We start from the raw sequence: 21,087 nt of genomic DNA, 5'->3' as shown, positions 1-21,087 counted from the left end.
CGATTAAGGAAGCACTCGCACCACAGTGTTCGCATACAGCATTTATTGAGTGCAGGTGAAGTCCAAATGCTGTCAATTTTCAGCCACTCGCATATGCCTTACGGATGGCAGGATTACTGCATATATTGGCGCTAGAAGCCAAGACGGGGACATTATCGGCATGTGGTGTAAGGGTCTCATGGATTCATTTGTTGAGTTGGCTCCAAGGTATACCGTCATTGAGACAATTGATATGAGTTTTCAAGCGGTACACCCAACGTTGTTCCCTGCCTTTATATCTACAAGACACCAAACATCTCTTGAACCTCCTGATGAATGTGGAATACAACCCGGGAGAACACTGCCTGAATGCCTAAATGTCGAGGCACTTTACACCAGTCTACCCCAGGCAGAAAGCATTGAAGGACTTCTCATGTAGGAAGATTGGCACTGGATGGCTCCCATTGATTGGGTAATTTCTCTAATGCGGCTGGAATTTTTTCAAATTTGAAAATCAACTATATTTAAGCCGATAATGTCCCCGTCTTGGCTTAAGCTCTTATGCATCCCCTTTCTGGCGCCAATATATGCAGTAATCCTGCCATCCTTGTCTACCACCTTCCACTCATAAACCTATGAGACCCCACACGTGCACCCCATACAAGGAAGTTTCAATGCTCAGCTACCGTTAAACAATGACTTTCTGATCATTGTACAACATGTGTCTAACCTTTGGTCCTCACTGTACTGTGGTACTTTAATCTCGCAGTGTGAATAATTTGATACTGTAACATTTTTATTTGGAGCGGGCCTTTTCCATACATTAGAACATTATGGCACGGCCCGTTTTTCTGCTAGAACTCACGCCTGGGCAAAACGGGTGAGACGATGATACAGGCACCTTCGACGGGTCATTAACACTAAATCTTCAACTACAGATGCCCAATAAACTACGATTCCAATGCTGACGCGCCCCCAGTGCACGCACTGACGCGATGCACTCCGTCATTTCCTGCTGTGCGCGGAGGGCATCACAAAGGGATCCCAGTGGCTCCTCGCGCTGGTATTTTTACAATAACAACGATCATTCAGGCTGCAAGGACCAGGACCCACTGAGGTTGGAATGTTGGGTGAGACCTTTAATTGAAGTAAGTAGCCTCTACTGCAATTTGCTCAATCCCTCCCGGGCCACTATCATGTCGCCCACTTTCCTTACAATATCGTTCTGCCAACGTCTTCATAACTTTAATCCCGTTCCCATTACATAACCCCCAGGACCACCCACATTATTATACCGGTCCTGTGTAAAAAATGTCAACTTCCCTAATTGGGTAAAGTATTCTTCAACAGCGCAGACCTGCATGAAATATACGTATGAATGAGTGTATTGATGTCCTATCTCCAGAGTAATATTGATACGTTTTTATTAGAGTTGATGCAATTGAGACTAGCTATTGATTGATGCATGCTTTTTTCTGTAAATGTACATACATAGTCGGACTACCACGCAAATTGTGTTAGAATTCGATCAAATCGCCACTGGGACAATACTTCTGTCACATGATTTTCAATATGTTACAGCGGAATGAATCTGAGTGGCACAATGAGGGGTCAGACACCTCTATACATAGGCATGCACTACATGTTTGGGCATGCTCACTTATGTGGCATTCACCTCAGACCACTTGAGCATGAAGCAGAGCAGAAAAATTGCCTGCGAATATTTGTTAAATGTTGTTTGTCGGTGTCCCCTTTTTCTTTCAGATCGAACCTGGCAGTTGACACACACTACATTTTACATTCCATGAGGAGCAGCTACTCTGCCCTCATATCACCGACAGGATAGGAAATTCCCCTCCTTAATTCTCTCACATAGGGGGTCCAATTGCCCTGAAGAAAGTCCTGGACCTTTATGGCCATTGTGGACTGAAACATGTTGGCACTAGGGTCCTAGGACCATAATATCCTGATAAGACCTGCTTTTAGTATTTTTTAATTACACAGACAGACCCAAAAATTAAGGGAAACTGAGCATCTCCCAAAAATAAAGGGAAACTGGGCATCTGCCTGAGGTATTTTATCTTTAGAGCCCCCTCTGCTCATATCTATTCAAAGAGCTTCCCAACACTGTGTTTGAGGCCACCCTGACTTTTAGGGGTCGGGGTGACCTGATGATGAAGCATGACACCACTAGGGTGTGTGAGGGTAATATAAACAAAATAGTTGTTTCCCTACATTCATGGTTGGGTTAGGTACAACCTTACACTAGGCAGTCCCCCTCTACCTCTAATTTCTCTACCTCGGGTACAGTTTAATTTCTCACTACGCGGTGAATTGGAGTATCTTTTTGTGCTTTGTATTGTGAACGGGGCCATTTGGCGCTTCTCTAAATCTGGAGCGGGGGTCACCAAAAGAGCACTCAGTCTGTGCGTGCCACGGTACGTGCCTGCTCTCTGGGTTGGTCTAGACTGCTTCGATCACTCTGCTGCACAGACTGTGCTTGCGAAGGGACATCTCGAATGCCATCATCACGTCCCTCAGAATCGCTGGAAAACAAATAGTTGGATAGAACTCCGTCAGCTGAAAAATCCCTTCCAGATTCTGTTTCAGTTTCCTCTCCCTTAGAAGCTATCTCAGAATCTAGTCCTGCTTCAGAGCTGTCATCCATAACTGGAATGAGGGCCTGGACAGTAGACATCCACTGAGAAGTCATCAATACTGACTGGCTAAAACAATTCTTCTAAAACACTGTCCTACGTTGAAGACAGAAGTATTGTTATAAATCAGTCAGTGGGTGTGTGCGTCAGTGAGATATGTGCAACAGGAAATAGCAAGAAATGACTTCTTATTTGGTGGAGATTAAGGTTCTCCTAAGACACTAAAAAAGATTAAAAAAGACACACTTCACCTTGCCACATACCCAGTGCCTCAGCATACTTTTGTCATGTCTTACACAAAACGTTATTCCTGTGGGATCTGCTGGGCCATTGTAAGTATAAACTGAATTTTCTGAAGCTAAAAATCTACCTTTGATCTCAAGAAGGACAGATGCACATAGCAGTCCCTGCAAGTTTGTGTGCAGGCGTGCTCCTTGTGAAAACTCACAGAGCTATCACTAGGGTCACTGGAACTATGCAGCAGAAGAGCACCACATTAGGTGACAGGGTTGACTAATTTATGCAGCAAGAAAAGGCAAAATATATGGCGCAAAACAGGACTTTATTTACAGTATTTCAACATTATTTTGGTTTTTGAAATCAGGAGTATACTGCCTGAGCAAAGATTTCATCTCAATAGCACAGGTATAGCAACCAAATACAGAAATAAGAAACTGATTGATGGACACTTAATCTTTGCCTAATGTCTTCGACTGTGTGCGAACATAAACCGCCAAATTGTTTGTCACTTTTAATCTGTTTGAGCTACACAGTTTTTTTTATATAAATTTGCATATTATGCAGGGATAATAGATTATGTGGCTTTTTTTTTTTAAATAAATGTGTCTCTTCCTCTACGGGCGCAATGGCCCCTTTAGGGGAAAACACATTTATTAAAAGGAAAATGCCACATAATCTATTATTTCTGCATAATATGCAGATTTATATCAAATAAAATAGCTCACCCAGGTTTAAAGTTAATAAAGGATGGTGACCCAGGGGCTGAGAGATGACCCCCTGACTACATTTCATTTATTTTTTTAAGAGATCTGTGGGCCCCCCTGGGGGCCACGACACATCCCTCATGGAAAGCACACAAGTCCAAAAAAACTTGGGGCCCTTAGGGGGGGTTGACCCGTGACAATTTCTTCTTTTGTTTCTTTTTTATAATTCAAAGTCCCCTGGGTGAGATTGCGCCCACAGAGGATTTTTTTAATTTTTATTAACCCCTTTGCCGCCGCAGCGCTAGGGGGTGGGGGTACCGCGCGGCGCACCCATGCTCTTGACGGAACCGCCCCGTTACGAGCCTCGGGCGCGCTGTGCTTGTCACGGCCCCACCCACTCAATAGAACGCGCCGCACAGGCGGGGCCGTGACGGAACCGCTTCGCCACCAGAACAGCGCGACCGAGGCTGGTGACGGCTTCGTCACCAGCATGGTAAAGGTTAAAAATATCTGCCCCTCAGGGGAGCTGAGCCCTTCGCCATGAGGGGCGACCCCCAAAACCCAGGTCCCTGGTGGGGCAGGGGTTCCCCGGCTGTGGATCGCGGCGTGACCACAATCCACGGCCAGGAGGACATTTCAGAAAGTCAGGTAGGGAATCTTTGATATCAATGCACTAGATGATGGGTGGAGTGAACCATCCTTAAGAGAAAGAACCATTTACAGGTTGGTATAGCACCACAGTAGTATTGTTGCTTTGGTAGCCATATTGTTCTTTGGATTCTCCTGGTTTGGTGAAAAGTGACCAGGTCTACTCTTAAAATCAAGCACCTGCAATGCTGTGCTCTGACCGAACCACACTGGGCTTTGCAGTCTAGTTACGGGTTGTTTTTCTCCATCACAAATGATCCTTTGCTCCAAGCCCATGGAGACCAACACGTGACCCCTGTTTGAAGCTACAGTCATCGCAGACCTCGATAGGAGGAGTGAGCTTTAGGTTTGAGAAGGCAGAGATGAACTAAGGAAGGCAGAGATGAACTAAGGAAGGCAGAGATGAACTAAGGAAGGCAGAGATGAACTAAGGAAGGCAGAGATGAACTAAGGAAGGCAGAGATGAACTAAGGAAGGCAGAGATGAACTAAGGAAGGCAGAGATGAATTAAGGAAGGCAGAGATGAATTAAGGAAGGCAGAGATGAATTAAGGAAGGCAGAGATGAACTAAGGAAGGCAGAGATGAACTAAGGAAGGCAGAGATGAATTAAGGAAGGCAGAGATATATTAAGGAAGGCAGAGATGAACTAAGGAAGGCAGAGATGAACTAAGGAAGGCAGAGATGAACTAAGGAAGGCAGAGATGAATTAAGGAAGGCAGAGATGAACTAAGGAAGGCAGAGATGAACTAAGGAAGGCAGAGATGAACTAAGGAAGGCAGAGATGAACTAAGGAAGGCAGAGATGAATTAAGGAAGGCAGAGATGAATTAAGGAAGGCAGAGATGAATTAAGGAAGGCAGAGATGAACTAAGGAAGGCAGAGATGAACTAAGGAAGGCAGAGATGAATTAAGGAAGGCAGAGATGAACTAAGGAAGGCAGAGATGAACTAAGGAAGGCAGAGATGAACTAAGGAAGGCAGAGATGAATTAAGGAAGGCAGAGATGAATTAAGGAAGGCAGAGATGAATTAAGGAAGGCAGAGATGAACTAAGGAAGGCAGAGATGAACTAAGGAAGGCAGAGATGAACTAAGGAAGGCAGAGATGAATTAAGGAAGGCAGAGATGAACTAAGGAAGGCAGAGATGAACTAAGGAAGGCAGAGATGAACTAAGGAAGGCAGAGATGAATTAAGGGAGGCAGAGATGAATTAAGGAAGGTAGAGATCGAGGGAGGCAGAGAGTCATAGATGGAAGGAAGGACATGTTGAAAGGTCCCTGGATATTACTAGTGAGGCCGGAGGGTGGAGGAAGGGGAGGGAAGGAGAAAAGGAGCGAGTCATGGCAGACCAGATGAAAGAAGGAAGGATGAGGTCAGAGACGGATGTGTGAAGGAAGAGAAAGAGACGGGAGCAAGTAAGGCAGACAGAATGGAAGTAAAGTAGCAACTGTGCAAGCTGGGAAGGAAACGGCTGTGAAAACGAAGATAGGTAATGGGAGAGAGAGTCTTGTTTTTTGCAGAAAACGAACTTTCCATAGATAGATAAAGCTAGACAGTGAAAGACAATGAAGGTATAGGGAATGAAAATAATTACAAGGGAACGAAAGAAATGAAGAGAGAACAGAAAGAGAGAAAAGAAAGAAAGAAAGAAAGAAAGAAAGAAAGAAAGAACCAAATAAAGAAAAAAAGAAAGAAAGAATGAAAGAATGAAAGAAAGAAAGAAAGAAAGAAAGAAAGAAAGAAAGAAAGAAAGAAAGAAAGAAGCAAGAGAAAAAGAGAATGGCAAAATAAATTAAAATTATTGGTGTAACAGGAAACCCACAAGTAAACTTACCTTTTCACTGATGATCACGCAATAAACAATCTGCCTTCCCTGCACAGCCTGCCTGTGGCTTCCCGAAAGTGAAGGTTCTCCGTGAAGTGCGGCTGCTGTCCCGACGTGCAAGGGTTCAGTAGCTCTTCCAATGCGCAGAGTGCAGGTGCGCTCAGAAACTCTTCCGAGCCCCTGGCGCTGTGCTGGGTGCAGCGCCTCTTGTGTCCTGCAGCAGTGCTGTGTGCAGCGCCTCTTGTGTCCTGCAGCAGTGCTGGGTGCAGCACCTCTTGTGTCCTGCAGCAGTGCTGTGTGCAGCGCCTCTTGTGTCCTGCAGCAGTGCTGGGTGCAGCAACTCTTGTGTCCTGCAGCAGTGCTGTGTGCAGCGCCTCTTGTGTCCTGCAGCAGTGCTGGGTGCAGCAACTCTTGTGTCCTGCAGCAGTGCTGTGTGCAGCGCCTCTTGTGTCCTGCAGCAGTGCTGGGTGCAGCAACTCTTGTGTCCTGCAGCAGTGCTGTGTGCAGCGCCTCTTGTGTCCTGCAGCAGTGCTGGGTGCAGCAACTCTTGTGTCCTGCAGCAGTGCTGTGCGCAGCGCCTCTTGTGTCCTGCAGCAGTGCTGGGTGCAGCACCTCTTGTGTCCTGCAGCAGTGCTGGGTGCAGCACCTCTTGTGTCCTGCAGCAGTGCTGGGTGCAGCACCTCTTGTGTCCTGCAGCAGTGCTGGGTGCAGCACCTCTTGTGTCCTGCAGCAGTGCTGTGCGCAGCGCCTCTTGTGTCCTGCAGCAGTGCTGGGTGCAGCACCTCTTGTGTCCTGCAGCAGTGCTGGGTACAGCACCTCTTGTGTCCTGCAGCAGTGCTGTGCGCAGCACCTCTTGTGTCCTGCAGCAGTGCTGGGTGCAGCACCTCTTGTGTCCTGCAGCAGTGCTGTGCGCAGCGCCTCTTGTGTCCTGCAGCAGTGCTGTGTGCAGCGCCTCTTGTGTCCTGCAGCAGTGCTGGGTGCAGCACCTCTTGTGTCCTGCAGCAGTGCTGTGCGCAGCGCCTCTTGTGTCCTGCAGCAGTGCTGTGTGCAGCGCCTCTTGTGTCCTGCAGCAGTGCAGTGCGCAGCACCTCTTGTGCCCTTCAGCGGTGCAGTGTGCAGCGCCTCTTGTGTTCTGCAGCAGTTTTTAGCCTCTTGTGTCCTGCAGCAGTGTTGTGCGCAGCACCTCTTGTGTCCTGCAGCAGTGCTGTGCGCAGCGCCTCTTGTGTCCTGCAGCAGTGCTGGCTGCAGCGCCTCTTGTGTCCTGCAGCAGTGCTGGGTGCAGCGCCTCTTGTGTCCTGCAGCAGTGCAGTGTGCAGCACCTCTTGTGTCCTGCAGCGGTGCTGTGTGCAGCGCCTCTTGTGTCCTGCAGCAGTGCAGTGTGCAGCACCTCTTGTGTCCTGCAGCAGTGCAGTGCGCAGCGCCTCTTGTGTCCTGCAGCAGTGCTCGGTGCAGCGCCTCTTGTGTCCTGCAGCCGTGCTGTGCGCAGCGCCTCTTGTGTCCTGCAGCAGTGCTGTGTGCAGCACCTCATGTGTCCTGCAGCAGTGCTGGGTGCAGCACCTCTTGTGTCCTGCAGCAGTGCTGTGTGCAGCGCCTCTTGTGTCCTGCAGCAGTGCTGTGCGCAGCGCCTCTTGTGTCCTGCAGCAGTGCTGTGTGCAGCGCCTCTTGTGTCCTGCAGCAGTGCTGGGTGCAGCACCTCTTGTGTCCTGCAGCAGTGCAGTGTGCAGCGCCTCTTGTGTCCTGCAGCAGTGCTGTGTGCAGCGCCTCGTGTGTCCTGCAGCAGTGCTGTGTGCAGCACCTCTTGTGTCCTGCAGCCGTGCTGGGTGCAGCGCCTCTTGTGTCCTGCAGCAGTGCTGGGTGCTGCGCCTCTTGTGTCCTGCAGCAGTGCTGTGTGCAGCGCCTCTTGTGTCCTGCAGCAGTGCTGGGTGCAGCGCCTCTTGTGTCCTGCAGCACAGCTGGGTGCTGCGCCTCTTGTGTCCTGCAGCAGTGCTGGGTGTTGCGCCTCTTGTGTCCTGCAGCAGTGCTGTGTGCAGCGCCTCTTGTGTCCTGCAGCAGTGCTGGGTGCAGCGCCTCTTGTGTCCTGCAGCACAGCTGGGTGCAGTGCCTCTTGTGCCCTGCAGCAGTGCTGTGTGTAGCGCCTCTTGTGTCCTGCAGCAGTGCTGGGTGCTGCGCCTCTTGTGTCCTGCAGCAGTGCTGTGTGCAGCGCCTCTTGTGTCCTGCAGCAGTGCTGTGTGCAGCGCCTCTTGTGTCCTGCAGCAGTGCTGTGTGCAGCGCCTCTTGTGTCCTGCAGCAGTGCTGGGTGCAGCGCCTCTTGTGTCCTGCAGCAGTGCTGGGTGCTGCGCCTCTTGTGTCCTGCAGCAGTGCTGTGTGCAGCACCTCATGTGTCCTGCAGCAGTGCTGTGTGCAGCGCCTCATGTGTCCTGCAGCAGTGCTGTGTGCAGCGCCTCTTGTGTCTTGCAGCAGTGCAATGTGCAGCACCTCTTGTGTCCTGCAGCAGTGCAATGTGCAGCACCTCTTGTGTCCTGCAGCAGTGCTGTGTGCAGCACCTCTTGTGCCCTGCAGCTGTGCTGTGTGCAGCACCTCTTGTGTCCTGCAGCAGTGCTGGGTGCAGCGCCTCTTGTGTCCTGCAGCAGTGCAATGTGCAGCACCTCTTGTGTCCTGCAGCAGTGCTGTGTGCAGCACCTCTTGTGCCCTGCAGCAGTGCTGTGTGCAGCACCTCTTGTGTCCTGCAGCAGTGCTGGGTGCAGCGCCTCTTGTGTCCTGCAGCAGTGCTGGGTGCAGCGCCTCTTGTGTCCTGCAGCAGTGCTGGGTGCAGCGCCTCTTGTGTCCTGCAGCCGTGCTGTGCGCAGCGCCTCTTGTGTCCTGCAGCAGTGCTGTGCGCAGCGCCTCTTGTGTCCTGCAGCAGTGCTGGGTGCTGCTCCTCTTGTGTCTTGCAGCAGTGCTGGGTGCAGCGCCTTATGTGTCCTGCAGCAGTGCTGTGTGCAGCGCCTCTTGTGTCCTGCAGCAGTGCTGTGTGCAGCGCCTCTTGTGTCTTGCAGCAGTGCAATGTGCAGCACCTCTTGTGTCCTGCGGCTGTGGGTTCCCTGCTCTAACCTGTCCCGGACTCCTCTCTCACCAGCACGAGGCGCCTCCCTTTTGTTCTGCAGGACATGAGAGCCCCCGGTGGTGGATGCCGAGTCCCGGGGCTGAGCCGCGTCAGAGGCGGGAGGAGGAGGCGGTGGAAGGGTCCAGCAGCCCTGGCTGCTTTCCATGAAGTTGTACCTTTACCTCCTGCTCCTTCCCCCCGTGGCAGACACATATTACCGAGGTTTGACGTCAGAGCATCGCTTTAGACTGCTTTTAAGAGCCGTCATTCGGCGACTGTTTTTGTGTTTTTCGAAATCGAGTCATTTTTTTGTATGAACATTTGTGAAAATACTCAAACTGTGGAAATATCACGGAGGACCAGTGATGCTGGATACCTGCATAAGAGTGATTCGGGCAGATAACGTCCCACAGGCTTGAGCTTTTCTATCCAGAACAGTATCCCATGGAGGAAAATTATGGAAAATTGCCTTGTGCAAAATTGAAGGTTTTGTGAAATACACAAAACGCAAAATGTGCTGAGTTTGCCAATAAAACTAAAATTCTGTCCGGACCAATTCTCTATGTCTCTGCTTCAAAACCATGTACTCAAAACATGAACATTTAACTACATGATAAATACTGCTTTCTACGTTATGTCTGGGGATCACTGCCAGAATTTAGAATACAAGAATATCGATTTACCAGAATATCGAAGTAAAAATATAGAATGACAGAATATCGACTCCCTATCTACAAACAGGTAAGTGCAAAAATATAGATGTTAAAAATATAGAATGCTAAAATACCGACTATTTTAAATGTCTTAAAAATAATATAACATTAATTAAATAATAAATATAATTAAGTAAAACACTCAAAATTAAGTAAAAAAGGTCAAAATTATTAAATAAAAAATGTAATAAAAAAATAAACATACATATTTTTATATGTATATAGATATATTAATTTAATATTATTGAAAAGTAATTATTATTTATAATTTTAAAATGTTAAATACGTATTTTAAAATATAATACATACATATATATATATCCGGCCACTCTGCACCTTTGATTTTAGCATCTTCAACCACAATTGATGGCTTCTGGGAACTGCAGCGAGTTAACCTGAAGAGCATCCTGTTTTAGTGGCATCCGAAGAAGGCTCTAAAGCCGAAATGCATTATGCCCGTCTTTTCCAATAAATGGTTTAATCTGGATTCCCCTGGGCTTCATTCTTTTTCTTGATTGAAGGAGTTTCGTGGTGATGTATTGCGCCGGCCAGAGGCGCAAATGAGGCCCTGCTCTACATGAGGCTGGAACTTGCTGGCATCAGCTGTTTACAGCGCGTTTGTTTTCTCCGAGGGATCCGAAGACTCCAGCCCGCCTCCAGTGCTTGCTAAACCAGTGGCTACTGCCAGGTGCAGCTCGTGATTACACGTGGAGCCGCTCTCACTGCATAGCGACTCAAAGCCCGGTGGACACTTGTATGAGGGGCTTTAGCGTTATAGGGGACCCAGGAAAGCCTTTGTGGACTTTATTTCATCCCAGGCGTAACCATCCGGCCACTCTGCACCTTTGATTTTAACATCTTTGTTAGAAATGGGATCCCTGGCTGGCCAGGGCTTGCGCCAAAGTCAGTCAGAGACCACCACTCCTAAGTCAGGGCAAGGGAGTTACACGCCAAGATAACCCCTGCTCACCCTCTAGGTAACGTGGCACGAGCAGCAAGGCTAAACTTGGAGGCGATGTGAGTTAAGTATTTGCGCACGCACCCGAGCAACAACACCCAAGGCCCACCACAAAGGAAACTCCACACAAGGTTATATATGGTATTACACCAAAACACATTAGATAAAAACACACACTTTACAATGTGCCAACAGGCACAGGCAGAATTTACAAGGGATATGTACAAGACAGGGCCACCTGGACCACTGTCAGGAACCAGCACTTTTAGAACTTAGCACTAGGTAGAATTAGCACTCAGAACATGGAATATAAATCACTGTAGCACAAATTAGAACATAAAGTACACAACCAGTAATCACTGGTAACCAGGACCTCACTAGCACCACCTGCATTAGGAGAAAAACCACCTAAGTATCACAATACCTGTAGGGGTGTAAGCACATAACACATGATGCATAACATACATTCAGAGGTGTAAGGAACAAGGCACATGACGCATTAACAACACATTCAGAGGTGCAGGGAAGGAAAACACATGATGCCTAAAAACATTCAGCGTTGTAAGAACATGGCACATGATGCATTAAAACACATTCAGAGGTGCAGGAGCACACAATTGCGCAAAAATCCCATAAGCCACCACCTTTGGCAGTCCCTAGGCCAACTGGCCTCTCTAGGGCTAGGACGCCCTGTGTCCCAGTGTCAGGGGCCTAAACGTGGCAGCTGCCCATGAAGTGCTGGGCAGCTGTGAAGCAATGCTGGTGGGGGCAACGTTGGAGCCTCCCAGGCTCTAGAACAAGCACTTGTGTCCCCCAAGAGCCTCGTGGCTCTAACCAAACATAATGGCCCTCCTGAGCCTCTCAAACAATAAACTGGCACTAAAGAGCTTCTGCGCTCTAAAATATGATGGGCTGGGAGCCTCGTGGGCTCGTTAACAATGGTGCCGGCACTCGAGCCTCTCTGGGCACGCAAAGCAAGGAAATGGCCCCAGAACGTTGGAGTCCCTCTCGGGGGACTCAACACAGAAGAATGGCACGCCGGAGCCCCTCGGGGCTCGAAAGGACAAGGAACCGGCACTGCGGAGACTCTCGGGCTCTAATTGAAGAAAATGCCCCCAGAGCCTCTCTGGGCTCTAATCACTGCTGCGGGGTCGTTGGAGTCCCTCACGGGGGACTCAGAACAAAGGTGAAGGTCCCACGAGCCTCTCTGGGCTCGAACACTACTGGTCCTCTCTCAGGCCCGTGTACTGCAGGGGAGGGGCGGGCACCGGCAATGTGCCCCGACGCCCTCCTCCCTGCACTCGCTCTCCTGGCCCCACTCACCGGCTGTCTCGCTGGCGGGATGGTTCTCTCTTCCCGGGGCTCTCCCTTCGCTCGGGAGCCTCGGGACCATCAATGCAGGTGGCTTCCTGCTTCTTCGGGGCCTCACTGGCGGTGCTTCCCTCTTTGGTGCCCGGCTGCGGGGGCGGGACTTCCGGCCGCCTCCCCCGGGCCGCGCTGGGATTGGCTGGCCAGCACAACACTTGCGGGTCGTCGCGGGCAGTGCAGCGGCCCGTTTTAGGCAGGCAGGCGGGGTATCACTATCCGAGGGGTAGGCTCCCTCGTGATTAAAATAAAGAATAATCGAGGCACATATGCGGCGTGGGCAGCCGCTTGGCAATCTCGGGTCGGGTCAAACGCCGGTTGGGCACCGGCACAGTAACCCAAGCGCACCCCCAGCGCTACAAGTGAAATAGCGTGCTTCCAGGCGCTAATAGCAAGAATAAGGCGCTTTTAAGCGCTAGGGGCCAAAGTAAAGCGCTCTCAAGCGCTATAAAGGCAATAAAGCGCTCCCAGGCGCTAGGGGGTCAAAGTACAGAGCTCCCAAGTGCTGGGGGCAAGGACAAAGCTCCAGCCAGGTCTGGAGGCAGGCAGGGGGGCAAGGCTGGGCCCAGAGCCAGCTCACTGGGTCTCCAGGCAGGGAGACAGTCCAAGTGGCGGTCCTCCTGGCCCCAGCAACAGCAGCAGCCCCCTCAGGATCCTGGAACAGAACAGAACAACTTCTGTGGGGACACAGCCCCATTTTTATACTATGAAAACCTTTGTCTGTAGGTGCAGGGTGGGGGAGAAACCAGTCGCAGCTGGTTTTGGAGCACCCTTGATTGCTCAACCACCCCTTTCATTCACTAGGCAGGCTAGGGTCGCTAGAAGCACCACAGGGGGCGGAGCCAGCATTGTGTGGGGGAAAGCCCAGCCCCATTCAAGACACAGGTGCACTCCTCCCGAGCCATCAGCATGCTAATCTCCACACTCACCACCTGGCAGACCCATCATGACTCATGGAGCCTGGCATCCCAGCCAGCTCCAGCCAATCACACGCCAGCACCCTCACAGCACACGTACAGCCATGTCTAGAAGTGGCACTTCCACAGTAGACACATTCATGCTGCATACATCATTTTGCAGCATTCAATCACACGAGTCCGCACATACCAGACTCGAGCCTGTACACCACACGCATCAGGAACTAACAGGGACACATACATTCCCCATGCAAAAAGTTTAGGGGTGAACCTGCCAGAAGGGCCAAGTCCAACAATCTTCAACCACAGGGACTGGATCTTTGCTTGCTTCCCCCCACGCAGTACTTACCCGCAATTGATGGCTTCTGGGAACTGTAGTGTACTTTACTCTGCAGGGTGTACACGGACACGTGATGTGGGGCGAGGAGCACTCCAACCAATTATAGTGAAACAAGCCATTCAAAGGAGCGAGTGGAAGAGCATCCTGTTGTTTTAGTGGCATCCGAAGAAGGCTGTAAAGCCCAAATGCATTATGCCCGTCTTTTCCAATAAATGGTTTATCCTAGATTCCCCTGGGCTTCATTCTTTTTCTTGATTCAAGGAGTTTCGTGGTGATGTATTGTGCCGGCCAGAGGCGCAAATGAGGCCCCGCTCTACATGAGGCTGGAGCTTGCTGTCATCTGCTGTTTACAGCGCGTTTGTTTTCTCCGAGGGATCGGAAGACTACAGCCCGCCTCCAGTGCTTGCCAAACCAGTGGCTACTGCCAGGTGCAGCTTGTAATTACACGTGGAGCCGCTCTCACTGCATAGCGACTCACAGCCCGGTGGACACTTGTATAAGGGGCTTGAGCGCTATAGGGGACCCAGGGAAGCCTTTGTGGACTTTATTTCATCCCAGGCGTAACCATCCGGCCACTCTGCACCTTTGATTTTAACATCTTCAACCACAGGGACTGGATCTTTGCTTGCTTCCCCCCACACAGTACTTACCCACAAATGATGGCTTCTGGGAACTGTAGTGTACTTTACTCTGCAGGGTGTACACAGACACGTGATCTGGGGCGAGGAGCACTCCAACCATTGGAGTGAAGCAAGCCATTCAAAGGAGCGAGTGGAAGAGCATCCTGTTGTTTTAGTGGCATCCAAAGAAGGCTGTAAAGCGGAAATGCATTATGCCTGTCTTTTCCAATAAATGGTTTATCCTGGATTCCCCTGGGCTTCATTCTTTTTCTTGATTGAAGGAGTTTCGAGGTGATGTATTGCGCCGGCCAGAGGCGCAAATGAGGCCCCGCTCTACATGAGGCTGGAGCTTGGTGGCATCTGCTGTTTACAGCGTGTTTGTTTTCTCCGAGGGATCGGAAGACTCCAGCCCGCCTCCAGTGCTTGCCAAACCAGTGGCTACTGCCAGGTGCAGCTCGTGATTACACGTGGAGCCGCTCTCACTGCATAGCGACTCAAAGCCCGGTAGACACTTGTATGAGCGGCTTGAGCATTATAGGGGACCCAGGGAAGCCTTTGTGGACTTTATTTCATTCCAGGCGTAACCATCTGGCCACTCTGCACCTTTGATTTTAACATCTTCAACCACAGGGACTGGATCTTTGCTTGCTTCCCCCCACACAGTACTTACCCGCAATGATGGCTTCTGGGAACTGTAGTGTACTTTACTCTGCAGGGTGTACACGGACACGTGAACAGGGGCAAGGAGCACTCCAACCAATTGGAGTGAAGCAAGCCATTCAAAGTAGCGAGTGGAAGAGCATCCTGTTGTTTTAGAGGCATCCGAAGAAGGCTGTATGGCCGAAACGCATTATGCCCGTCTTTTACAAAAAATGGTTTATCCTGGATTCCCCTGGGCTTCATTCTTTTTCTTGATTGAAGGAGTTTCGTGGTGATATATATAAATATGTATATACATATATATATATATATATTCACTGAAAAAAACATCGGTTTCACATTTGTTATAGTTAGGAATTAGCATTTAAAAAACCTTTGAAATTCACTGAAAAAACCATAGGTTTCACACCAGTTATAGTTAACTGAACATTTTACTCATACAAAAGCATTGAAATTCCCACGTTATAGTTAGTTGGACTCACTATAACTCGCGCGCCCGCAATCCACCATGTCATGAATGATGTAATATATGACATCATCAGCAGTGGATTTCGGGCGCGCAAGTTATAGTGAGTCCAACTAACTATAACGTGGGAATTTCAATGGTTTTGTATGAGTAAAATGTTCAGTTAACTATAACTGGTGTGAAACCTATGGTTTTTTCAGTGAATTTCAAAGGTTTTTTAAATGCTAATTCCTAACTATAACAAATGGGAAACCTATGGTTTTTTCAGTGAATTTCAAAGGTTTTTTAAATGCTAATTCCTAACTATAACGATTGTGAAACCTATGTTTTTTTCAGTGAATTTCAAAGGTTTTTTAAAAGCTAATTCCTTTGTATATCGAGTTTGTAACCTACAATTTTTAAACTGAATTTTTTTTTATTAGCTGCTTTTTATAACTATTAATTATTATTATTTTTTTTCCCCAAAAATTTTTTCAATGTATTTTTCATGTAGTTTTTTTTTAATCATTTTCTCTTGGAGTGCTCACGGTTCGCGCACCGGTAAGCTCACCCGAGAGCGCTATTGCTGCGTGCGGAAAAAAAAAGTATGTATTTAAACTAAATAATAATGCAAGACATTCAGTGGCATACTTATAAAATTAGTATTTTTGAATTTAAATAACCGTATTTTAACTTTAAATACATTTCCAAAAAGCTAGCAAAACGTCATTAAGGCGCGCCGCGTAAGCGCCCCCGGAAGCGCCTACGTTCGTGCTGCGTAAGCGCCCCCGGAAGCGCCTACGTTCGTGCTGCGTAATTGCCCCTGGAAGCGCTACGGTGCGCACAGCGTAAGCGCGTCAAGGCATGTGACCTTAAAATAACTCTTTTCATTGGTTGTTAACAGTTTTTTTACAACTAATGAAAACCCCACCCATTTCCTTCACTTCTTCTTTCACTTTGGAGACAGAAAGACCTGTTCCTTTCTGTACTTCCATTTAGTGAAAAGAATGGCTGCTAGACCACCCAGCAGCAGTGAGGACTCGGATGAGTTCATCCAGGAGCAGCCTCCTCAACCCAAGGTGAAGGAGCACTTTATATGGAAGTTTTTTACCATACCACCAGGTGAAAAAAAGGTTAATGCTCCAAAGGTGGAGTGCAAAATTTGCCAAACTGTGCTTTCCCGGGATCACCCTGGAAGGAAGTATAGTTTTGGCAACTCAACGATGATTCGGCATGTTCAGAGGAGGCACCCCCAGAACTATGCCCGGGAGAGTGTCAGGGCCCTGGCACGTAATAACCCAAGGGATGGCGCCTCAACATCTACTGGAGGAGCAACAACATCATCCGTGAGAGGAAGACCTGAGCAGCTGATCCCTAACATTCAGCCTGTTTTCAATGACATCACAATCAAATGTAAGCAGTGTGATGAACTGCTTTGCTACGGAGAGCAGAGCATCATGAACATTGTACGCAGAAGGGAAGACCACCGCTGCCCTACCCAGCCCTAATTTTTCCCCTTTTTTTGCTCCTGTTAAGCAGTTTGGCATTCCATGTTTTTGTTTTTGTTCAGAAAAAAACCTAAAAAAGAAGAAAAAAAACAGTTCTTTTTAGAACTACCTCCAATTCTCCAAAAAGAGCTTTATTCTTAACAAATTCAAAAGGAGTGAGTGAAGTGGAGTGCAGTGAGAGCGGAAAGGAAAATGAGTGAGGGAGCAAAGAAAGGGACGAGAGGGGAAGGGAAGTGAACTAGGGGGACTGAAAGAAGGTGAGTGGGGGAGGTGAGAGAAGGGGAGTGAACATGGTGAATGAGGATAAGTGAAGAAAAGGAGTAAGGGAACGTGGGTGTGGTAGGGTAAGAGAAGAGCAGTGATGTTGAGGAAAAAGTGGTGATAGAGAGTGGATAAAGGCAAGTGAGCGTGAGACAAGGGGAGTAAGGGAGTGAGGAAGTGAAGGAAAAAGTGAGAGTAGAGGACTGAATGAGAGAGGAAAGAAAGATAAGTGAGGGAGTGTGGCTGAGTTATAGGGAGTAAGCGTAACAGAAGAGGAATGAGAGACTAAGAGGACGGAGAGAATAGGGGTAACAGAGAGAGAGTGAGGGAAGGGGAGTGAGTAAGTTAGAGGACAGAGGGATTGAGAGAAGGAGTTAGTAAAGTGGAGTAAGGAGAGTAAAGGAAGGGAAAGGAGTTAAGGAGCGAAAGAAGGGAAGAGAGAGGAAGGAAAGTAAAGGAGAAGGTCTGAAAGAAGGTGAGTGTGGGAGTATGGCTGAGATATAGGGAGTGAGTGTGACAGAAGAGGAGTGAGAGACTAAGGGGACGGAGAGAATAAGGCTAACAGAGAGAGAATGAGAGAAGGGGAATATAGAACTAAGAGGACAGAGGGACTAAGAGAAGGAGTTAGTGAAGTAGAGTAAGGAGAGTAAGGGAAGGGAAAAGAGTGAAGGAGCGAAGGAAGGGAAGAGAGAGGAAGGAAAGTAAAGGAGAAGGTCTGAAAGAAGGTGAGTTTGAGAGAAGAGTGAGGAAAAGGGGAGTAAACGTGGGGATTCAGAATAAGTGAGGCAAGCGCAATAAGGGAACAGGGGTGTACCTTATAAGTAATGTAAACTTAATTACATATTTTCAGTAAATTTAATATCTGTGAAAGAGAAAAAAAAATAAGTTAGAATATTTATAGTATATATTTTACAATACAAGAGACAAAGTAGGCGATTAAAAGTCATAAAAGGTTAGTAAGAGATCAACTAGAAGTGAAGGACTCAGAAACAAAAACAAAGGAATGGTGAAGGTCAGAGAGAGTTAAAAAGAAATAGAGAGAAAGCAAATTACTAAAAGGATAATGACATGGATACATTCAGTGACAGTGAACAAGAGCAGGAGAGAGAAATAAAGTGAAGGTGAGTAAGATATTAAAGGAATGTGCATTAGGAAAACTAAAGGAAGAAAGGGGAGTAAAGAAAGGGGAGTGAGTGACAGAGAAGCAGGAGTGAATAACAGTGGATTAATGACAATGAGGCATAGAAGGTGAGTGAGGGTGAATGTAGGGTCGTAAGACAGTGAGGAGACAATGGGAGTGAAGGTAACAGAGAGGGAGTGAGGGAAGACACAAGAGAATATGAGAGAACGGAGGGAGTAAGAGAAAGAGTGAGTAAAGGGCAGTAAGGTGAGTAAAGGAAGGAGAATGACTGAGAGAGCAAAGAAAGGGAAGAAAAGTGAAACAAAGGGACTGGGAAAAGGTGAGTGCGTGAGGAGAGAAAGAGGAAGGGGAGTTAAGGAAGATGAATGAGAATAACTGAGGGAACTGGAGTAAGGGGACATGGGTGAGGGAGGGTGAGTGAAGGGCAGTGAGATTGAGGAAAAAGGAAAGATAGAGAGAGGATAAAAGCAAGTGAGCATGAGACAAAGGAAGTGACGGAGTGAGAACATAGAGGTAGTGAAGGAAATAGTGGCAGAAAGGAACTGAGTGAGAGAGCAAAGAAAGGTAAGTAAGGGAGAGTGGGTGAGTTTTAGGGAGTAAGCGTGATTGAAGTGGAGTGAGAGAGTGAGAGGATCGAGAGAGTGAGGCTAAGAGAGACGGAGTGAGGAAAGGGGAGTGAGGATGTGAGAGGACAGAGGAAGTGAGAGAAGGAGTGAGTGAAGTGGAGTAAGGTGTGTGAGAAAAGCGGAATTATTGAGGGAACAAAGAAAGGAAAGAAGGGTAAGGTAAGTGAATTAGAGTGACTGACAGCTGGAAAGTGGTGGATGGGAGAGAGGGAAATGGTTGTGAAGGAGTGGAGAATGAGGATAAGTGAGTAAAGTGGAATAAGAGAAGGGAGGTGAAGGAGAGTGAGAAAAGGCCAGTGAGGGTGAGTTAAGAGGAGTGATAGAGGGTGGAAATAGGTGAGTGAGCATAAGAGAAGGGGAAATAATATATATTAGATAATACAAAATACAAAATAATTTGTACAACATGTTATATGGTTTATTATTGCTGTTCTCAGAATATATTGAATTTCACTTTAAACAGTGACTTCAATACTACTCATCATTTAACAGCGGGCACAAAAAACACAATCAAAATGATTGTGTTTAAAAAACCCATAGAACGTTTGAATAAATAATATAACATTTTGCAAAAACATATCTTAACTCACTTTTGATCCATCTACTTTTCCACGAGGCCAAATAGTATATGGAAAGTCCTTCTCTTTGGAAATTAGTCAAGAGTAGTCTTAATCTCTCATTTACCCGAGTTTCTGAAAGAAAAGCTCCAACATCTTTTACATTATGAAACAATAGTTTTATTTCCACCTCTAGCTTACTTTTTACTAATAATTTCTATAATACTCACAGCACACACTATGTGAAATACATATACTACCTCGATCAGAACTACATGTTTTTGATTATCTTCATCAGTCACTCGGAATGTAATTTTGAACAGCAAACTAAATTTAAATAACTGCTGCAATCTTCATAGGCCAATTACCTTCTGTAAAATTTCGGTTGTAAGAACACTAGGTAAGAATTTTGTAAGTCAGAAGGCAAACGTTGTTTGAAAGTCAAGTCAAGTCAAGTCAAGTCAAATCCACTTTATTCGATTAATTAAAATCATAAAAGTATGCTATACAAAAGAGTTAAAATGACACACTTATATACAAAATACATTTCCATAAAAAGCACGAGATGGAGTACCTATTACATTTATACTTCACGGTCATAATTCCCAGATACAAGAGTTTGTTTTAAAAGGAAGTAGCTACAGCAGTACACCCCAGACCAGACCTCCTTATTCTTACAGAAGCTGTCAAAAATCTGGCCACACAGTACATAGTTTCCGAAGATTCCATCATTTGGAGAAATAATAGGGCGGGTTTATATTGTTTAAAATTCAAATTTTTCAATAATGATGTAATAAACCGTTTCCGAGGCACAGAAAACAACCTGCAGAAAAGCAAAAAATTTACCGTATCCTGGGGAGAAAGATCGTCACATTTACAGGGGGGATTGACCTTCGGCCTACCCCACCCGTTCACATCCCATAGTACCATGTACATTTGATTGAATCGGAATTTCGTGAGTAGCCATCTGTGAAAACAGTTTGTCACAACCGATAAATAAGGAGCCAACCTCAAAGACGTGGTAACCAGTACATGGGCCCTTACTGAGGGTTTACTTAGCTCAATCGCCTCTCGCTCTGCTTCACAGAGCCTAATAAAGTTGGTCTTGACCCAACCTAAATCTGCTTTGCAGAGAGAATCTGGTTTAGGGAAAATCTCTGTACGGCCAAGCTTCTCAGCCAGGCTCTTAATGTAGGACAGCCACTGAATTTCCCTGACATAATCTAAGTTAAGACAATCCTTTATAATTGTTCGGTTTAGGGAGAGTTGTGGATTCAGCCAGATCTTAATCTAGAGCAGGATAGGTGCTAATTTAATTATGTCTGTAATGTATCCCAAACCCAGTTCCAGATGAATAGAATATGTGGCTGTGGACGATGGAAGACCAAGAAGAGACCGCAGAAACGTATTCTCCTCAATTTGTATGCGGTCAGGATTAATGAATCCCCAGATTGCTGCTCCGTACCTTGCAATAGAAACCGACTTGGCTTTATAGATTGCCAGGATTGCCTCAGTTGGTTTCCCCCCTAGTCTTTTGGCGAACCCCAATACTGCAGCCGAAGAACTTCTCACGGCGTTGGATTTTGTGGTAAGCTGTGGGTTCCAACTACACCTATCATCGAATAAAACTCCCAAGTATGTGAATACCTTTACTCTACTAATGACCTCAGTATCACAGTAAAAAGTCTTAACATTGTTTCTTAAACTCCCCAAAGACATCATGTGGGATTTCCCGGTGTTAATCAACAAGTCAAGTGTATTCATAAAGTTACCGAAGGAGTCAAGCAGTCTCTGTAGGTCGATTTGGGTTCTTGCCAATAAAACCGCATCGTCAGCGTAGAGGA

This window comes from Lissotriton helveticus, chromosome 4_1 (genome assembly GCF_964261635.1).
Source record: "Lissotriton helveticus chromosome 4_1, aLisHel1.1, whole genome shotgun sequence".
Taxonomy (NCBI): domain Eukaryota; kingdom Metazoa; phylum Chordata; class Amphibia; order Caudata; family Salamandridae; genus Lissotriton; species Lissotriton helveticus.
This window is presented reverse-complemented; position numbering follows the sequence as displayed.